Source organism: Lepus europaeus, chromosome 3, assembly GCF_033115175.1.
Source record: "Lepus europaeus isolate LE1 chromosome 3, mLepTim1.pri, whole genome shotgun sequence".
Classification (NCBI taxonomy): domain Eukaryota; kingdom Metazoa; phylum Chordata; class Mammalia; order Lagomorpha; family Leporidae; genus Lepus; species Lepus europaeus.
In genome coordinates this window covers 130,869,550-130,889,910 of record NC_084829.1, presented here as the reverse complement: position 1 = coordinate 130,889,910, position 20,361 = coordinate 130,869,550, and the positions used below count along the sequence as shown (strand labels likewise).

At 40.8% G+C, this 20,361-nt stretch overlaps 1 pseudogene; it reads right to left on the bottom strand.

Moving 5' to 3' along the window:
- Positions 1-644: 644 nt before the first annotated feature.
- Positions 645-5,022, bottom strand: LOC133757103 (protein SET-like; annotated as a pseudogene).
- Positions 5,023-20,361: the final 15,339 nt, after the last annotated feature.

Genomic DNA, 20,361 nt, shown 5'->3' with positions numbered 1-20,361 from the left:
TCAATTCTCTTTATATACAGAAAATCAGTTTAGTATATAATAAAGTAAGGATTTCAACAGTTTGCCCTCACATAGCAACACAAAGTGAAACATACTGTTGGAGTACCAGTTATAGCATTAAATCACAGTGTACAGCACATTAAGGACAGAGATCCTACATGATATTTTTTTTTAAAAAATTGATTAATTTTCTATGTAATTTCCAATTTAACACCAAGGTTTTTTTTTCCATTTTCAATTATCTTTATATACAGGAGATCGATTCAGTATATACTAAGTAAAGATTTCATCAGTTTGCACCCACACAGAAACAAAGTGTAAAAATACTGTTTCAGTACTAGCTATAGCATTACTTCACATTGGACAACCCATTAAGGACAGATCCCACATGGGATGTAAGTACACAGTGACTCTTGATGTTGATTTAATAATTTAACACTCTTGTTTATGGCGTCAGTAATCTCCCTAGGCTCTAGTCATGAGTTGCTGAGGCTACGGAAGCCTTTAGGGTTCACTGACTTCGATCTGATTCTGACAGGGTCATAGTCAAAGTGGAAGTTCTCTCCTCCCTTAATAGAACGGTACCTCCTACTTTGATGGCCCCATTCTTTCCACTGGGATCTCACTCGCTGAGATCTTTCATTTAGGTCTTCTTCTTCTTCTTCTTCTTCTTTTTTTTTTTTTTTTGCCCTTCAGCCAGATCTGAATGCCATAAGGGCTGAAAGAATTCCAGTCTTTCATACCTACTTTAAATTGTTTAAATCTTATCATTAAACTAATTTTTACTCTCCCATTTATCCATGACCCAAGGATTTTTGGAGTTGAGAGGAAGAAGAGATGGAAGAGATTTTCCAGGGTAATTTGTGAAAATGAATTTGAAAATATAGGACAATCTGAAGAAGGGCAAGAGAAAGTGATGCTGCCCAGGGCTTTGTGAAATTTGAGAACCATGAACTTTAGGCTGCTGATAGGCTATTTTTAGTCAAACGAGAAATAAGATTTCAGTATTTAAAAAATTAACACCTCCCCTCCCCTTTTTAGAGCAGTTTCAGCTTATAGCAAAATTAAGCAGTAAAGAGTTTCCATTCCCCTCCCTATACATTGTGTCCATGTCCTAAACCACGGTGGCACATTTGTTATGATCAATGACTGTGCTGATACATCCTTATCAGCTGAAGTCCCTAGTTTACATTAGGGTCCCTTCCTGGTGTTGAGCATCCTGTGGGTTTGGACAAATGTGTACTGACGTGTACCTACCAGCAAAGGATCCTACAGAATTGTGCTACCATCCCCCAGCCCTCTGTGCTTTCCTATTCACCCTTCCTTTTTTCCTTAACTGCCAGCAACACCAATCTTTCCACTGTGTCCATTGACTTGCCTTTTCCAGAATATCATATGACTAGAATCATACAGTAAATAGCCTTTACAGATGGGCTTATTTTACATAATAATACATGTTTAAGCTTTTCCGTATCCTTCCATGGCTCGACAGTCCATTTATTTGTAGTGCTGGGTAATAGTCCATTGTCTGGAGGCATCAGTTTGTTTAGCCATTAGTCTACTAAAGGACAGCTTGACTGCCTCTACATTTTGACAATTTTGTATAAAGCTGCTATAAATATCTATGTGTAAGTTTTTGTATATAAATATTCTCAATTCACTGGACAAATACCAAAAAGTAGAATTGCAGGATCGGATGGTAAAAGTATATTTCATTTTGGAAGAAACTACCACATTGTTATATGCAGTGACTACAATTTTGTATCCTACAAGCAATAAGTGAGAGTTCCTTTTGCTCCATATCCTTGCCAACATTTGATATCGTAAGTGTTTTGGATTTTGGCTATCAGGTGGGTAGTGCTATTGCATTGTTGTTTTAATTGCAATCCCAGTGACATACGAGAGTGAACATCTTTTCATCTGCTTTCCATATTTAACTTCTTTGATGAGGTGTTTGTTCAGGTATTTTCCCATTTTTAACATCGGGCTGTTCATTTTCTTATAGCTAAGTTTTAAGAGTTGTTCTGTGTGTTTTGGGTAACAGTCTTTCATGAGACATTCAGCTATTCATATAAAGTTGTTTTCTTGGGGAGTGAGCATTTAGTATAGTTTATAAGACACCTGCCTCCCATATCAGATGACCTGGGTTTGATTCCCGACTCCAGCTTGCTGCTTATGTAGACCCTGGGATGGAATGGTGATGACTCAAGTATTGGGGTTCCTGCCACCCATGTGGGAGATCCGTGTTGTATTCCCAAATCCCAGTGACAACTCTGGCCCAGCCCTGACCATTGAGGGTATCTGGGAAGTGAACTATTGGGTAGAACTTTGTCTCTCTTTGCTTCTTGAAAAAATTAATACAAAATTAAAAAAAAAAACTGTTTGCTTTATTATTAACTTTTCTGTCTGGTTGTTTATCCCATTGAATGATTACAGTAAAGTAACCACAAACCTCAAATTTGTCTGTTATGATGTAAAGAAGACGTAAAACTGAGTTTGCCAACAATTTCTCAAATCTTTATTTTCATCTACGTGAAAGCAAGAGTGATGCAGAGGAAGATTTTTCCATCCACTCTTTCACTCTCCAATTGCCCACAACAACCAGGGCCGGGCCGGGCAGAAGCCAGGAAGCTGGAACTCCATCCTGGTCTCCCATATAGGTGAGAGGGAATCAAGCACTTGAGCTGCCACCTGCTGTCCAACAGAGTGTTCATCAGCAGGAAACTGGACCGGAAGTGAGGTAGCTGGTATTCAAGCCGGCACTCTGATACAGGACGCAGGTGTCACAAGTGTTGGCCTAATGGGATGTGCCATAGTTCCTGTTCCTGCATTTGCCAAACTTAGAAATGTCTTACAGAAGAGGATGTGGGCCTACTAAAAAGAAGAGTGAAATGGGGAAAATGAAACGAGTTAGCCTTTTAAAAATGTCATCTTATAATAAAATTTGCCTCTCTAATGAAGCAAATGACAGTCTTTGTGTGTGTGTGTGTGTGTGACATGGAAAACTACAGTGTTCTATCTCAATTCAGATTGGGATCTTTTCAAGTCTTGCCAACTTATTCTCAAGATACTTTAACAAGAGAATTTTTGCAAAGTAGTTTCTTTTTTATTTTTTTGATCAACTTTCAAGCTTAGTTTGCCTAGTTTTAACTAGGTCATGCTTTCTGTCTTCTATCTCAGCAGAAACATTCTTTATCAAAAGCTGCAACGGACTAAATATGAGCTGTGCTTTATAAAAATATGAGTTTTGGATATTAACAAACTAGTTTTTTAATTTTAAGTAGTTTCAAGTTTATGCACCAAAGTGCTGAAGTCTTTGGGATTTCAATCAGATTCCTAACCTATCTTTCTTTTTTAAAAATTTTTATTTAATGAATATAAATTTCCAAAGTACAGCTTTTGGATTACAATGTTTTTTTCCTCCCCCGTAACCTCCCTCCCACACACAACCATCCCATCTCCTGCTCCCTCTCCCAATCCATTCACATCAAGATTCATTTTCAATTATCTTTATATACAGAAGATCGATTTAGTATATATTAAGACTTCAACAGTTCGCACCCACACAGAACATAAAGTGTAAAATACTGTTTCAGTACTAGTTATAGCATTACTTCCCATTGGACAACACATTAAGGACAGAGATCCTCCATGAGGAGTAAGTGCACAGTGACTCCTATTGTTGACTTAACAATTGACGCTCTTGTTTATGGCGTCAGTAATCTCCCTAGGCTCTAGTCATGAGTTGCCAAGGCTATGGAAGCCTTTTGAGTTTGTCGACTTCAATTTTATTTAGACAAGGTCACAGTCAAAGTGAAAGTTCTCTCCTCCCTTCAGAGAAAGTTACCTCCTCTTTGATGGCCCGTTCTTTCCACTGGGATCTCACTAACAGAGATCTTTCATTTAGGTCTTTTTTTTTTTTTCCAGAGTGTCTTTGCTTTCCATGCCTAAAATACTCTCATGGGCTCTTCAGCCAGATCTGAATACCTTAAGGGCTGATTCTGAGGCCAGAGTGCTGTTTAGGACATCTGCCATTCTATAAGTCTGCTGTGTATCCTGCTTCCCATGTTGGATCGTTCTCTCCTTTTAAATTCTATCAGTTAGTATTAGCAGACACTAGTCTTGTTTATGTGATTCCTTTGACTCTTAGTCCTATCATTATGATCAATTGTGAACTGAAACTGATCACTTGGACTAGTGAGATGGCATTGTTAGGTGCCACCTTGATGGGATTGTATTGGAATCCCCTGGCACCTTTCTAACTCCATCATTTGGGGCAAGTCCAATTGAGCATGTCCCAAATTGTACAATCACCTTCATCTTCATCGATGTCTTTTAATCTTCCTTTTTCTTCATCAGGGTCATCATCATCATGTTCATCTCCTTCTCCTTCCTCATCACCCATATCAGCAACCAAGTAGTACTGTAATGAAATTCTGCCAAATACTGTCTTTGACAGCCTCCCCTGACTCATGTGTACCTGCAGCAGGATGATCAGTAAACAGATAATGAAACTCTCTTCTTCCTCATGCTTCCTCTTGCTGCTGGCTTTGTCCTGCATTTGACTTGAACATTTTGTCAAATCCTTTCCAGATTTCCATTTGCTTTCAATGGACTTTGAAGATGGATCACCATTCTCATTCAGATGAAATTCTTTGGAGAGAACTTTATTTTTGAAGTAAGGATTTTCATCAAAATAAAAATCTCTTCTGTAGCTTGATTTAATCTTCAAATTCTGTCACTTCAACTCTGGTCAGATTATGCAATGCCTCTTCATCTTTCTCCCCAAGCAGTGCACATTAAGTGTGGATGCTTGACTAATGTTGTTACCCCAAAATTTGGGATTTTGGCCATCAGTTCTGACTTTTGAAAAATGGTTGGCTGAGCTTGTTATATTTCTGTTCTATTTTAAAAATCTCCTCATACATGTTCAATGGCTTCTTGCTGTTCTGAGGTCTCCTTGTCTGGGTCCTGGTTCTAGTTGAGCTTCTTTGTACTGACTATGGCAGCAGGCATCAACATGATGCTACTCTGCGAGTAGGGTTGGGGGTGGTGAGGGCTGGCAATAGGGGATGAGAAGAGAAAGAAAGGAGAGGGGATGGGCAGAGAGCCCCACCTTGCTAATCTAATCCTGTGTAATCACTTCCCAAAGACCTTGTCTCTACACACATTGAGTTTCCACCCTCTTAGAGCCATTAATCTAGTGCTTTAGGGCCAAGTCTCTAACACATGGGCCTAGTACCAATCCCAACAGCATTCCATCTTGTGTGACCCATACTTACTTGTGTAGAGCGCACCAATAGACGGCACTAAGTGAAACCCATTTTCAGATGCTCAGAAATGTTACTCTCCTATGTTAATTTCCTGAGGCTCTGTGACAAGAAGGAAGATAGGCTGGTGTTTCATTTTTGAATGCCTCTCCCATGACACTACACCTGGCTGTTCTGGGGTCGTTAGTCAGTCAAAACTGAGATTGCCAACTGTTGAAGGTCTTATTTGATTCCCATTTCCCAAAAAATGCCAGTGAGTTGGGAGCATTGTAGAATTTAAGCGACAATCATGTGTTGCCTAACAACAGGGATGTATTACAGGAAATACATTGTTAAGTGATTTCATCATTGTGCAAACAATGTAGAGTGTACTTACCCAACCTAGATGGCATAGGTCAGTCACTCAACATGGTCTCTTGATACAGTCAAGAAACTCTGTAAACACGAGATGGATAAGGCTTCTTGTGTAGCACAGCAAGCTCTTTTAAAGCAGACTTTTTTACTAAATAGAAAGCAGTTCCCACTAAAATAATGACGGGAAGTGTAGAATGGTAAATACATACAGCAGAGTGAAGCATAATTATTATCAATGTTACATCCTGCACATAATTGTGTGAACTCTGCTTTTATAACACTGGCAACACAGTAGGTTTCTTTACAGCAGAATGCCTTTCACTTTGATGCTAGCATGGCTCCCACGTCATTAGGGGAGAGGAATTTTTCATCTCCATTATAATATTATGTGACCATGGTCTCTTGCTGACCCAAATGCTGAATGCAGGGCATGACTGCAATTTTATTTCAGGTTCTTCATTTCAGAGATGATCCTCAGAAAATAGATGCAGCCTCGAAAATTGATGAATCCCCTTCCATTGGTAGTTCAAGTCCGTCAGGAAATGGCTGTAGGCCGACTCCCATGCACATGTGGAGAATGCTGCTTTCCCTGAGACCCGCTGGTTTGTGATGGAGCTGAGTGACTGCTAAGCGGCAAGGATTCAGGTGCTATGTTCTTTCCAGAAGCACACAGGTGATACACAGTGTTTTCTTGACGATGTTTAACAACGTAACCTTACCATCATTAGTTGGCTTCTGAATCACAATTCTTTCCCTGTTTGTTGATATTGAATCTTCAAAGAAGAAAAATGTGTCTCTGCAGATAAGAAGCTCCAATAAGTGAACTCCCCTTCATAAAAGCTAGAGATTCCCCAAGACCACAAGCACTGTCCTAGCCACTGAAATATTTAAATAGTAATAGAAGCAGTGAAAAATGAATATTATTAGGCATTAAGGACAAACAAAATCCCTATGCATATGTTCTACAAATTTTAGACCTGTCAATGTAGGTTTTAATTTTGTAAATAAGATGGTATGATTTCGTTAATAGCTGAGACTGTGGACTTTGAAAATCATCTGGCTCTGTCACACAATTTAGCAGTGTAGACTTCCCTGAGTAACTTAACCTTTCTAAGACTCGATTTCTTCAAGTGTAAGTGGGAATTCTTATAGTCTCCGAGCCATATAATTGGTGTAAGAATTAACTGAGATAATGGATGTAACCTCCTAGCATTATACCTAACATATATTAAGTGCTCAAGAAATAATATTTGAAGAGACAGGAATGGTTCCACACTGTTGATTATGCATAAAAGCCACATTTCTTTTTTTTTAAAAATTATTTATATAAAGGGAACAAATTTCATGTATTTCATATATACAATTTTGAGAACATAATGATACTTCCCATCCTACCCTCTGTACCTCCCTCTCACACTCCTACACTCCATCTTTCTTCTTGTCTCATTTTCCTTTTAATTTTTACAATGACACACTTTTTTAAAAAAAGATTATTTTACTTTATTTGAAAGGCAGATTTATAGAGAAAGAGAGAGAGACAGATCTTGCATCCACTCGTTCACTACCCAAAAAATCACAATGGCCAGGGCTGGGCCAGGCTGAAACCAGGAGCTGGGATCCAGGAGCTCATCCAGGTCTCCCTCATGGGTGCAGGAATCCAAGCTCTTGGGCTGTCCTCTTCTGCTTCCCCAGGTGCATCAGTGGAAATCTCAATTGGAAGTAGAGCAATGGGTGTGGGGGGCTCCAATCGAAAAGGAAGCAAAGTTGCTAAGCCTTCGCTCCACAAGGCCGCTAAGCCTTTGCTCGAATTTGCCGCACTTCCGCATCCCAGTGACTCAGCGTTTCCAACAACCCAAGATGGCCCCCGGAGGAGGTAGCTAATCTGAGAGGAGACTTCTGTATTCGTGAACAGTATGTGTCCTCGGCTGTGATAGGCCCTTGAGGGCGTGCCTGGCTTGTGTCCTGCCTTACCTTTCAGCAGGTTGGCTTGGTTCCCCTGTGCCCTGGACAGCCCCCTTTCTGTGTCTATAAAAGCTCTTTCTCTCCCAATAAAGTTGAGAACCCGGCTGCGCCCTGGGCGTTGACTGATCTCCTGGCTCTGGTATGATTCCTTTACCGCCGACACTCATCATCCCGCTCGGCCCCTGAGCTCCCCAGGCTGGCCCTGAGGAGCTCTATCGGACCTGCTGCCCCGTAGCGAGCAGCAAATGGGGACTTGAACAAGAAAATAATGTATTTAAGAGCTGTTTTTCTGGCAGTAGTCCTCTTCTGGTAATGCTCCATCTTCCCAAACCAGTCTCTACGTCTCAAAGACCTGACAGTGTGGGGATGTGGCTGTGCTCCTAGAGTTGGAACAAAAGGTGATTTCTCAATAGCTATTCTGCCACATTGATTTGTTACATTTTCACCCTGTTGTGCCACCAAAACACCACCACCACCATGATTTAAATTGGCCTTGCCCTTATAGTTCAGTCTAGCTCATAACCTAAATCCCATCTAATAATATCTGTGTTTTTCATTGCTCTTCCATCTTATAATAAAAGTTTTAGCTTTTTTTCTTTTTCTGCAAATGCCCTTTTTCTTATCAAGTGAGCTTCTATATAAAACCTGAGAAGGAAATATGAAAGAAATGGGCCACCGCAATGGTCCCTACCTTGCTTCACTGTTTCCGGTTCTTCCTTCTCTAACCCATGCTTCAGGAATCTCAGATTAAGCTTCAACTCTAAAATACTGCTGTCAGCCATCAAGGTCATCAGTTTGTCTCCTGCCCCCATTTTTTAAATTTAACTTTATAGGTTATATTTTAAATCCTAACCTGAGAATCAAGGCTCCTCTACACAATGGCATGAACCTTCCATTCAAATTTTCTCTCTCATTATTTTAAAAATGAAACTCTCAGACATGTGAATGCTGCTGGCCTGACCTTGCTCATCGTCATCTCACTGGATTGATCTCTTTTCCTCGTGATGCAAAATGAGTCATCCTTCAAAGATGAGCTAAGTCTACTCCCTGATGCCAGCACCTGACCTGTTTCACAGGGTCCCTCCATCTCCTGGTACTGATGAGCGAACAAGTAGGGATCCCTGACCTGGAAAATGAGTAGGTCTGGAGAGAAGTTTCAGGTAGGGCTGACGAGTTGGTATAATGTTCAAATCTTTCACAAATGCTTCTTGGTGAAGAGCTTGTTACTTGGCGCTTCACATATTCAGAAAAGCCCAAGTCTCCTTTCCTTGACACTTGGAATTCTGGTCTTGAATCAAAGGAAATTCAACTTGGTTACATATATTAGACCCGAGGATTATTGATCATCTGCATTTTGTGAGTCTATGATCCTAATGAGCATAACACTTGCCATCTGGTTTTCCAATATCTAACTCTCTTTTCTTTGTAGTACGTAAGATATTTTTAGAGGAATTTCCCTTTGTGTAGCCCTGGTGCATGTGGAATAGGTTTAGCTAAGCAGGCATTGTTTCCTGGAGCTTCACTTTTTTTTTTTTTTTAAAGATTTTATTTATTCATTTGAGAGGTAGAGTTACAGACAGTGAGAGAGAGAGAGGGAGAGAGAGAGAGAGAGACAGAAAGAAAGGTCTCTCCTCCATTGGTCCACTCTCCAAATGGTCACAATGGCTGGAGCTGTGCTGATCTGAAGCCAGGAGCCAGGAAGGAGCCAGGAGCCAGGTGCCCCTTCCTGATCTCCCATGTGGGTGCAGGGGCCCAAGCACTTGGACCATCTTCTACTGCCTTCCTGGGCCATAGCAGAGAGCTGGACTGGAAGAGGAGCAGCTGGGACCAGAACCGCTGCCCATATGGGATGCTGGCACTGCAGGCAGAGAGTTAACCTACTGCACCATGGCGCTGGCCCCAGAGCTTCACTCTTGACCGAGGGTTGGTGGTATCTGTCCTTCATAACAGTGGTGATTTGGGAGTGCAGCCCACACATCCTGCTACCTAGATTGTGCTATCACTACAGTGGCCCAGCCTCAGACCTTTCCTACTCCTTCATGTTTCCCAAGCCTGATCTTTCCAATTTCTATCAATTTTGGACACCAGATATTTTAATAATTCCTCTTATTTTGCTTAACATGCCCAGATTTAGTTTCTTTCCCAAGCAAGGAGGAGGAAGGGGGCAAGAGGGAGGCAGAGAGGAAGGGAGTATCATTATGTTCTTAGAATTGTGTTTACAAACTACATTGAATCTGTTAAAAACTAATTAAAATTAAAAAATAATAAGTACAATTCTTTTTATAATGATAAGCTCATAGTTATTGAGCTTATACAATATGCAGAGCACAGTTGTCAGTGTTTTGTGTGTTTTAACTTCCTCATCCCCATGGCAAGCATGGAGTTAGGCACTATTGTTGTTACCCTGATTTCCAGATAAGGGAAACCGAAGTACAGGAAAGTCGCTCAAGTTCTATTATCTCATGAATGGTACGGCCAGGATTTGAATCTATACTGTCTTAATCTTATGATACTGACATTTCTGGAAGTGGGGCTTTAGGTAATAGGCTCTTTTTAAAAAACATGGGGAATTTTTATGTTATCAATATGAGATACAGTAGAGGGAACTGAATGTCTTGTTATTTTTCTAGTTTGCTACTCTAGTAGTCTGTGGCTTACAGTGATAAGAAAGCAAACTAGTACATTTGTAGTCAAGGATCCATTGAGGTAAAGGTTCTGGTGGACCATGTTGTCACCAGCATTAAAATAGTCTGAAAGATATGAAAATGTCAATGGGTGCTTGCCTCTGTTAATACTGAATGGCCTAAAGCAGGGAGTGATAAGCTCAAATCCATAAGATCTTAGGTTAAGCCATGGAATGAAATACAAGGATGTTTTATAACAGTGATGAAATATTTCAGTGTCTTGCAATTTAATTTCATACTCAGATTTTGATTTTAAAGGGTACTAAATTACAAGAATAACTTTTACTATGTATGTCACTTCCCTGGAAACATAAGCATTGATCAGAAAATGGTGGGGCCCTGGGCAGTGGTTTAGAGTCCACAGGAGGAGTCAGACATCAGAGTAACCCAAATCCCTCCCCCACGTGCAGCTGCTGTTTCCCACAGGAGCAGTCATCTCTGTTCCGACAAGACCGTTCTTTTCCTTCCTGGAGACTCATTTGCTGTCCTGCCTGAGGAAGTTGTCCTGAAAGAAGAAACCCGTTCTGCAAGTTCAGTACCTGTCTTACCCTTCACTGTGCTCAGAGGAATGACAGTGAAAACCCAGCAGGACTTGGGGACATATTGTGAAGTCACTCCTTGCATGAAAAGACTTACACATTATAAGCATCCCAAAGCTTTGCTAACTTTTGAAAAGAAAAAAAAATCTTTGTAGTATGTGTGGAATGACATTGTGTTTGACTAATAGGGAAGAATATAGTCATAAATCTGGCTGATTTTTTTCAATATGGATCATTCCCTAGATATTTTGCATTTGGAACAAGCAGCTACATCTGTTTTTTTTTTTTTTAAAGATTTATTTATTTATTTGAATGTCAAAGTTACACTCAGAGGGAAGGAGAGGCAGAGAAAGAGAGAGAGAGAGAGAGAGAGAGAGAGAGAGAGAGATATTCCATCTGTTGGTTCACTCCCCAACTGGCTGCAACAGCGGAGCTGTGCCTATCCAAAGCCAGGAGCCAGGAGCTTCTTCTGGGTCTCTCATGCGAGTGCAGGAGCCCAAGGACTTGGGCCATCTTCTACTGCTTTCCCAGGCCACAGCAGAGAGCTGGATTGGAAGTGGAGTAGCCGGGACTCAAACTGGTGGCTAAATGGAATGTTGTCCCTGCAGGCAACAGCCTTACCTGCTATGCCACAGCACCGGCCCTATACATATGATTTGTCTGGTTAACCCCAGCTTGGTCTCAACTCTGGCCCACAAAATATTGGGCCAGATGAAAACACTTCCTGGCAGAGAGTAAAGGAATTTTTTAGAAACTTTGAGTAGGGGCTGATGCTGTAACATAATAGGTAAGCCTTCACCTGTGGTGTCGGCATCCCATATGGGTGCCAGTTCGTGTCTTGGCTGCATCTTTTCTGATCCAGCTCTCTGCTTATGGCCTGGGAAAATGTGGAAGGTAGCCCAAGTACTTGAACCCCTGCATCAGCATGGGAGACCTGGAAGAAGATTCTGGCTCCTGGCGTTGGATCAGCGTAGCTCCAGCCATTGCAGCCATTTGGGGAGTGAACCGGCAGATGCAAGACTTTTTTTTTTTTTTGTCTCTGCCACTCTCTGTCTGTAACTCTACCTCTCAAAAAAGTTAAATAAATAAAATCTTTAAAAGAAAAAAAAAACATTTAAGCAGTAGGAAACACAGAATGATTTATTGTGAACATATTGTCCAACTACATCCCAAGGATAGCACTTAAGTAGTTTCTAATTTACTCCCTTCATTAAGATCTTCAGCTATGCATCAGGTAAGGCCATGCCATTTCTGAAGACTTCCCTGAAGACTGGTTTCAGTAGGAGAGCACATAGTTGCAGTGGGCTACCTGGTAGTGTTCACAGGAGTGTCTGGGCTGATGGATTCCAGGTAGCTCCCAAATTGCCAGTAGGGTGAGTATAATAATATAAATTGTATTATCCAGTGAGTTTTAAAAAAAATGCAGAAAATTATTATTAAGATCTCTTGAAGCAAAATAATCAACTGCATTGGTCTGAGAACTTAAAGAGTAATTACTATTTAATAGTCAACTGTAATTATTTTACTTCTATTCATGCATGCTTGATTTAGTTGCTTCAAATGCCTTAACCTCAAAATAAGAATGATCCCAATGCTGGATACAACAATGATATTAGTGAATTGGGTGCCATACTGCCATTTGGTCATTTCAGTCCCTTTATGGCCCAGGACCATCAGGATAAAAAATGATGACTACCTTGGCTGCAATCAGTACCACCAGGGTCTCAGATTCCTCAGTTAATAAGTTTTGATAACTCCACAAAGCAAAGGATTCCAACAACCTGTGCTGGCAGAAGCAAAGAAAGCATTGAATGCACAGAGGAAAAAAGTCAAAAATAGCAGCAACAGCTTTATGGTTATTTGCAGAAATGAGGACTATACCTTCTCTTATATTTGACTTTCTATTCTATCAAGTGTACATGAATATTTTAAATGACTTCTCTTTCCACTTTCTTTCCCCTACTTATAAGATGTATAATTTATGGCTATATTTATATTTAGACCACATGTTGCAGATATAGGGAAAAGAGTGTATATGAACTAGAGAGCCTAGATTAAGAGCTAGGAAGCAGTTACTATTTTATTTAGGTATTTCCTTTTGAGCAGTAGTGAGAATATCCTCTTATATTAGAAATAATTGGCTTTTTCTGAGGAAGAAAAATATTTGTAAACCAAAAGGGGTAGACTGCAGTGCACACGTGATGTTTCTGAACTTTTCAATACCCAATACCCCTTCCTATTCATACCCACTCTCCATTTTGGGAGCTTCCTAATTGTATATATTCCCAGGAAAACTACCTTCCCCATTGGGAGCCAGGGGAATCAGGTTCTTCTTGTCCAAGCATCTCCCAGCTAGGGAATTGAATGTGACTGACTCTAGCCAGTTAAGTACTTTCCACCTTGAAGAATGACTCAAGAATCTGGAAATTGCCGGCGCTGTGGCTCAACAGGCTAATCCTCCACCTTGCGGCACCGGCACACCAGGTTCTAGTCCCGGTCGGGGCACCGGATTCTATCCCGGTTGCCCCTCTTCCAGGCCAGCTCTCTGCTATGGCCCGGGAGTGCAGTGGAGGATGGCCCAAGTGCTTGGGCCCTGCACCCCATGGGAGACCAGAAGAAGCACCTGGCTCCTGCCTTCGGATCAGCGCGGTGCACCGGCCGTGGCGGCCATTGGAGGGTGAACCAACGGCAAAAGGAAGACCTTTCTCTCTGTTTCTCTCTCTCACTGTCCACTCTGCCTGTCAAAAAAAAAAAAAAATCTGGAGATGGAACAGATGCATTGGTCTCATTGACAGTCTGGTCTGGGCTGTGTCCTGTGCTGAAATTCCGGCTGCTTGGCAGGAACCCTTGGTTACTTCTTGTTTTCTGAATCTGTTTCTTCAGCTTCTATCCAGCTTGGTGAGTCCTCAATGTTTTCCCTAAATTACCTTTGTGCTTAAAATAGCCAGATTTATGTTTTTGTAACTTCAACCAAAAATTCAGTTTTTTAAATCCAAAAGATAATTTTTAATTCTTAAACTTAAAAAAAAAATAGTTCCTTGCCAAGCTTGAACATTTTATTTTATTCTAAGAGGTCTTTAAAATTTTTAAAACATTTATTTGTTTATTTTTTATTAATATAAACAGAACAGATTCTATAGAGTTCACAGATACAGTTTTAAGACTATAAGGATACTTTCTCCTCCTCCTTTCCTTTCTTTTTTAATTTTTGTGATAACATATTTTTAATTTACTTTATAGGCTTAAGGTACCAGTAAATAAAGAGTTCAAGATGGCCGGCGCCGCGGCTCACTAGGCTAATCCTCCACCTGCGGCGGCAGCACACCGGGTCCTAGTCCTGGTCAGGTTGCCAGATCCTGTCCCAGTTGCTCCTCTTCCAGTCCAGCCCTCTGCTGTGGCCTGGGAAGGCAGTGGAGGATGGCCCAAGTGCTTGGGCCCTGCACCCACATGGGAGACCAGGAGGAAGCACCTGGCTCCTAGCTTCGGATCAGTGCAGCACGCCGGCCGTAATGGCCATTTGGAGAGTGAACCAATGGAAGGAAGACCTTTCTCTCTGTCTCTCTCTCTCTCTCTCACTTTTTAACTCTACCTGTCAAAAAAAAAAAAAAGAGTTCAAGACGTAAAAATTGAAACACCATGGTTCAGCAGGAATGTAGACAAAGACTATAAACTATAATCAAATCTCACAATGTCTATTTCACTAATATACATTAATTTTTTTGTGCTGTCTATATTAGCTACCACAAATCAAAAAATGCATGTAAAAAATATAAAAAAATAAGAAAGCATGTGACATTTATCTTTTTGGGTCTGGCTTATTTTATTCAGAATAATGGTCATCAGTTGCCTCCATTTTGTGATAAAAGACAGTATTTCATTTTTTTACAGTTAAGTAGCATTCCATGTGTATATATACCACATTTTCTTCATCTAGTCATCAGTTGATGGACATCTGGGTTGATTCCACATCCTAGCTATTGTGAATTGAACTGCTATAAACATTGGGGTAGAGATAACTCTTTCATATGCTAATTTCATTTCCGTAGGGTATATTTCCAGGAATAGGATGGCTGGGTCATATGGTAGATCTGTTTTTAGATTTCTGATGCATCTCCATACTGTCTTCCATAATGATTGTACCAGTTTACATTCACACCTGCAGTATATTAGAGGTCTCTAAACACTGTGGAGAATCATGTTGACTGAGTTCTAGGGAATAGTAATTCCTGGGGTTTGTTCGTATTTCTGAATCTCACCTCACCTTTACTCTTTCTCAACACCTTATCTCCCCCATCAGAGAATCAGAAGCACAGAATGTCATACTTCTATCTTATGCTGTTGACAAAATTCTTTCCGAAAAGTATTCAAAAAGAAGTTGGGCCCATATTAGAGTGCCAGTTTGAGTCCAAGTTGCTCTATATTTGATCCACTTCCTTACTAATGCATCTTCAAAAGCAGCAGATGATGACCCAAGTACTTGGATCCCTGCCACCAATGTGGGAATGTGAGAAACCCAGATGGAGTTCCTGGCTCCAGGCTTAGGCCTGGCACAGATGTGGCCATTGTAGGGGAGTAAACCAGAATATGGTCGATGTCTCTCTCCCTCCTTTGTCTCACTCTCTCTTTCTCTCTGTCACTCTGCCTTTCAAATAAATAAGTAATTTTTTTTTTTTTTTTGACAGGCAGAGTGGGCAGTGAGAGAGAGAGAGACAGAAAGGTCTTCCTTTGCCATTGGTTTATCCCGCAATGGCCGCTGCAGCTGGCGCGCTGCGGCCGGCGCACCGCGCTGATCCAAAGCCAGGAGCCAGGTGCTTCCTCCTGGTCTCCCATGCGGGTGCAGGGCCCAAGCACTTGGGCCATCCTCCACTGCACTCCCGGGCCACAGCAGAGGGCTGGACTGGAAGAGGAGCAACCGGGACAGAATCCAGCGCCCCAACCAGGACTAGAACCTGGTGTGCTGGCGCCGCAGGCAGAGAATTAGCCTAGTGAGCCGCAGCGGCAGCCTACTTTTTTTTTTTTTTAAATGAAGTCAAGTATTCTGAAACTACAGTGTAGTTTAATTGCTTGCGATTTATAACCTCAAATCTAATACTCATTAGTTCACAAAATCATACAGCCTGACTCACAAAATGGAGAATTTCATAGCATAGCATACATTTTTACCCCCAAACATTTTTGAGTTTTTGAAAGAATGTATGGATGGGCAAATGAATTTAATGTTTCTGTACTCTAATGCATTGAACAAATTAGGCCAAAAATATTGAGTCTGACTTTTTATTTCTGTAACTCCTTGCAGGTATCTTTTAACCTGTGGAATGTTTCCCTTGTGTCTCCCTGGAGAATCAATTTTGGAAAATCATAAGTAACCAAGGGTTCCTATTGGGCAGCAGGAATTTCAGCCCAGGACATAGAACAGTATCAGTCCAAGATGATACAGATAAATGAAGTTTCCTGCCCACTACCCAAAACATACCCAGTCTTACATTGAAGCAACACTGAGAAAACAAAACAAAACAAAAAACTGGGAAATTATACAATAGTCAGAAGTATGACTCTCAGCTTTTTTTGCTAATTCATTTGCTTTAAGGGCTCATTAAGGAAACTATGAAAAAATATCTTTTTTAAAAAAATTATTTATTGGTTGCCTATTCTTCCAAGCCCTCTCTTCTTTTCTCATCTTAAACCCCTCTTCTTGTATTTACTAATTTGGACTGGAATATCGTTGGTTTCACGCAGTACAACAGAATGAAACCCACTTGAGTGCTCTGACGATCCTACGGCTAGTAAGAGCATCCAGAAGGTCCATTTGCAGGTGATGTATAACATAACCAGCACCTGGCAGGACTTTCTTCTTGTCACCATGACAACCTCTTGGGATAGTCCTTGTGCCAAGACTTACCCTGGCTGGGCAGATGAGGGCAATACTGAGCCCAGGAGCAATGCACACTAATACACAGCAAGAAAGCGACCAAGCAGGCCATGCACGCACATGCACACGCCAGCCACAGAACAAGACCAGGCCAGTGTCTGTGAGACAGCTGAGTGCTAAGGCCTGGAGATGGAGGAGAGAGGGAAAAGGTGTCTGGGGCAGATTCCGAGAATAGTCAAGATCAGGAGTCCTAATCCGAAGGGGTGAGTGGGGTGGAGATACAACCCAGGTTGAGTGTGACCAGGAGTGTTCAGGATTCTCTTTGGTACAACACGGGAGCAGGGCAGTGGCAATAGTCCTGGTTGAAACTCTCAAAACAGAAGATAGAGAAGTAGGTGTCAGAGAGTGATCGGGCTTGTTGTCAAGAATGACACCCTGTTCTTTCTTTCTTTAAAATCTTTAATGTCCACCTGTTGTCTACTTAGGTTGCTGGGGGCTTCAGTTATCCAGGTCCCCCTGACCTCGCTCTTCTTGCCTACTTTTCAAATCACTGAACTCCCAGTGCTCTGTAAACCAGGCAATGTTACACAATTTCTCCCCTTCACTCATACTGTTCCCCCAGCCTGGCAAATCTTCCTCTATCTTCTTTACCTTGAAAAAAACCTTATTTGTTATAAAAGACCCAGTTCCCCTCTTCTGCTCAACGGGGCCTCTCTCCATTCTTCCTCCCGTGTTAGAGCAGCGTGTTGTGTGTTCCAGTCAGGCCCGACCTGGCTCCCCAGTCTTGGACACTGCCTTCCCCCTTATGGAGATGGCTTGCTTGGTCCTTCTCTCTAGGATGAATACTGATCAGAACTGGGGGGATTTAAATAGTTCTAGTTCTTTACCTCATTTTTTAATACCTGTGAGTGGTGCTAACTTTGGACCCCAATTCCAGCCGGCTTTGTGACTGTTGTGTACTCTATGTCCCAGAATGTTTTGTTAACCTGACTAGTTTGTATTAGATGAGAATCTTTGTAACAGAGGGACCCTCTAGGCTCTCACCTTACAGCAGTCTGCTGCTCTCTTCTTATATCTGTGTCTTGCCTTGAACTCAAGGCCAAACGAAGGGCTCTTCTGTTTGATCACAGAATGTGCTGGGGTCCTTTTGGTCTGCCTCTTCATTGACATCTGTGATTATTGATGGTTTCTAGATTCCTCTATCTCTTCTCTATCTTAAGGGAGAGGCACTGTATTACTGAGCTTTGTATGGCCTGCTGGTAAGATGATTTATCTGTGTTTACCTCCATCATTGATGCCTGTAATGTTTGGTACATTCTGTGCACCAAACTGAACTTCTTCCACCTGAGTGTGTTCTTTCAGAATGTCTGTCCCAGTAGATGTGTCTATGTCCAAGTTCTAGCTGTTTAGTTCTGCTCTGTTCTTCTGCCATATGAAGTCACATCCTGTCAGATGGAAAAACTTCTGTGTAAGATCTATTTCACTCTAAGCTATATGTTGGTAATGTGTGGTGTGTTGATAACCAGTGCCACCTGTTTTTGTATACATCATTCAAAGCTGCAGCCCCGAAGGCATTCCATGGATAGTATTGGGCATTTTTGGGAGTCCTTTGGAAGGATTTTTCTAAGAATTAGCTACAGTTTTTGTTCCATTAGTATCCTTGTTCACTCTCTGGCATGCTCTACTCCTCCAGGGGAGCAGGATATTTTTATGAGCCTCTGCTTGTAGTCTCTCTTGCTTCCAGTCCATCTGCTTTATTTATTTTCTTCAGGAATATAGTTTGTGGTGCCGGACTCCTGGCATGTGGAAAATGACTTCCTATATCTACAGAATAAAGTTGTAAATCCTTGGGATGACTTATCCATCAGCCCAACTTTCTCTGTGCACTTTATTTCTGGTGGTTCCTCTGTTAGTCATTAGTGTAAGAGACACCTGAGTAAGTGGATCCTTCTGTGTCACCCTCCATTGTTTTCCCTTTTGGTAGCTATGTGCAGACTGTTTCAGCCCCATACTCTTCACTAAGAAACCCCTTATCATCTGAAGGTTCATCTCAAATGCTCTAAAGATTTCTTAGTCTCTGCAACTGGGGATGATCCCTTGTTCCTTTAAACTAGAGACTCTTCCAGTGGATCTTTTTTGGCATTCTGTCTTGAATGATAGGTATTTGTTGATTTGTTTTATTACCTTTATTTTAGATGGAGGCTCCCTTGAAAAACTAAGTTATTACATCTGTGTACTTAATGCTTGTCCTTGGCATTTGTGAACACACATATCCAATAACTCACTGCTGTTTTGACTATTACAAAACCTTGAATTATCACCAGTTTTTCAGAGTAGTTTCTCCACAAAGTTTTGATCTGTAGTCCAATCTAGCACATTACTTTCAAAAATACTCATATTTTGGGGCCGGCTCTCTGGTGTAGCAGGTAAAGCTGCCACCTGCCGTGTTGGCATCCCATATGGATGCCGGTTCAAGTCCCAGCTGTTCCATTTCCGATTCACCTCTGTGCTATGACCTGAGAAAGCAGTAGAAGATGGTCCAAGTCCTTGGGCTCCTACACCTGTGTGGGAGACCTGGAAGAAGCTCCTGATCCCAGGCCTTGGATTGGTGCAGCTCCAGCCATTGCAGCCATCTGGGGAGTGGACCAGTGAATGGAAGACCTCTCTCTCTCTCTCTCTCTCTCTCTCTCTCACCCTCTTTGTGCCTCTGCCTCTCTGTAACTCTGCCTTTCAAATAAATGAATAAATCTAAAAAAATCATATTTTAAGTTTTAGTTTGTTAGAAGGTTTGATATGATGAATGATAAAATTATGATTAAATTTGAGTTTGGTATAAAATTTACCTGAATCTTTCAGTCAAATATGTCACTTTTATTTGTTCTGAGTCTTCACTAAGCCTTTAAGAGAGAGAAAGACTTAGAGCAGTTGTGAATAACTTAGAGGGAATTTTGGATTTCTTTGGATGGAAATATTTATATCCTATTATACTTTAAAACTATTTTCCAGCGAGTTATATTGCTCATTAACTAACTTTCATGTAGTGTTTCTTAAATAGTTTTAGTGCAAATATTATTAAGTTGAAGTAATAGCTAATCTACATGAAAAATTCTCCTGGGGATAATAGTTTGCATCTTTGATAATCATATTCTAATGTGGATTAATTTTATATTACGTTTCATATAATGAAAAAAAATCACAGATGTATAATCCCATTTAAAATTTCTCCTGCTTTTTATACTATTTTCATATACCTCTGAAAATGAGGTCTGTAATAAACTTACCATATATTATTGCATTTTTGCTTTACCATAGCCATTGTTCTTCTTCCCTAAACATAGATCTATCTTGAGTCTGGTGTCATTTCTTTTCTACCTGGAGAACATCCTTCTTTCCCTAGTTTTTTCTTAGTTTTTGAGATAACATATTTTAAAATTATATTGCAGCAAAAATGGCTAATACTTCACCAAATAAAAAGTTTAACAAATAAAAAGCAAAAGGACCCTAGTTTAGTGGGGATATAGAAAACAGCTATAAACAATAATTGAATGGAAAAAAGACCATTTCACCCAAAACTGTAATAGTGTAACATTTTTGTTTTTTAAACTTTCCTTTTAAAAAAAAAGATTGATTTATTTATTTGAAATGTAGAGTTACAGACAGAGAAAGGGAGAGACAGAGAGAAT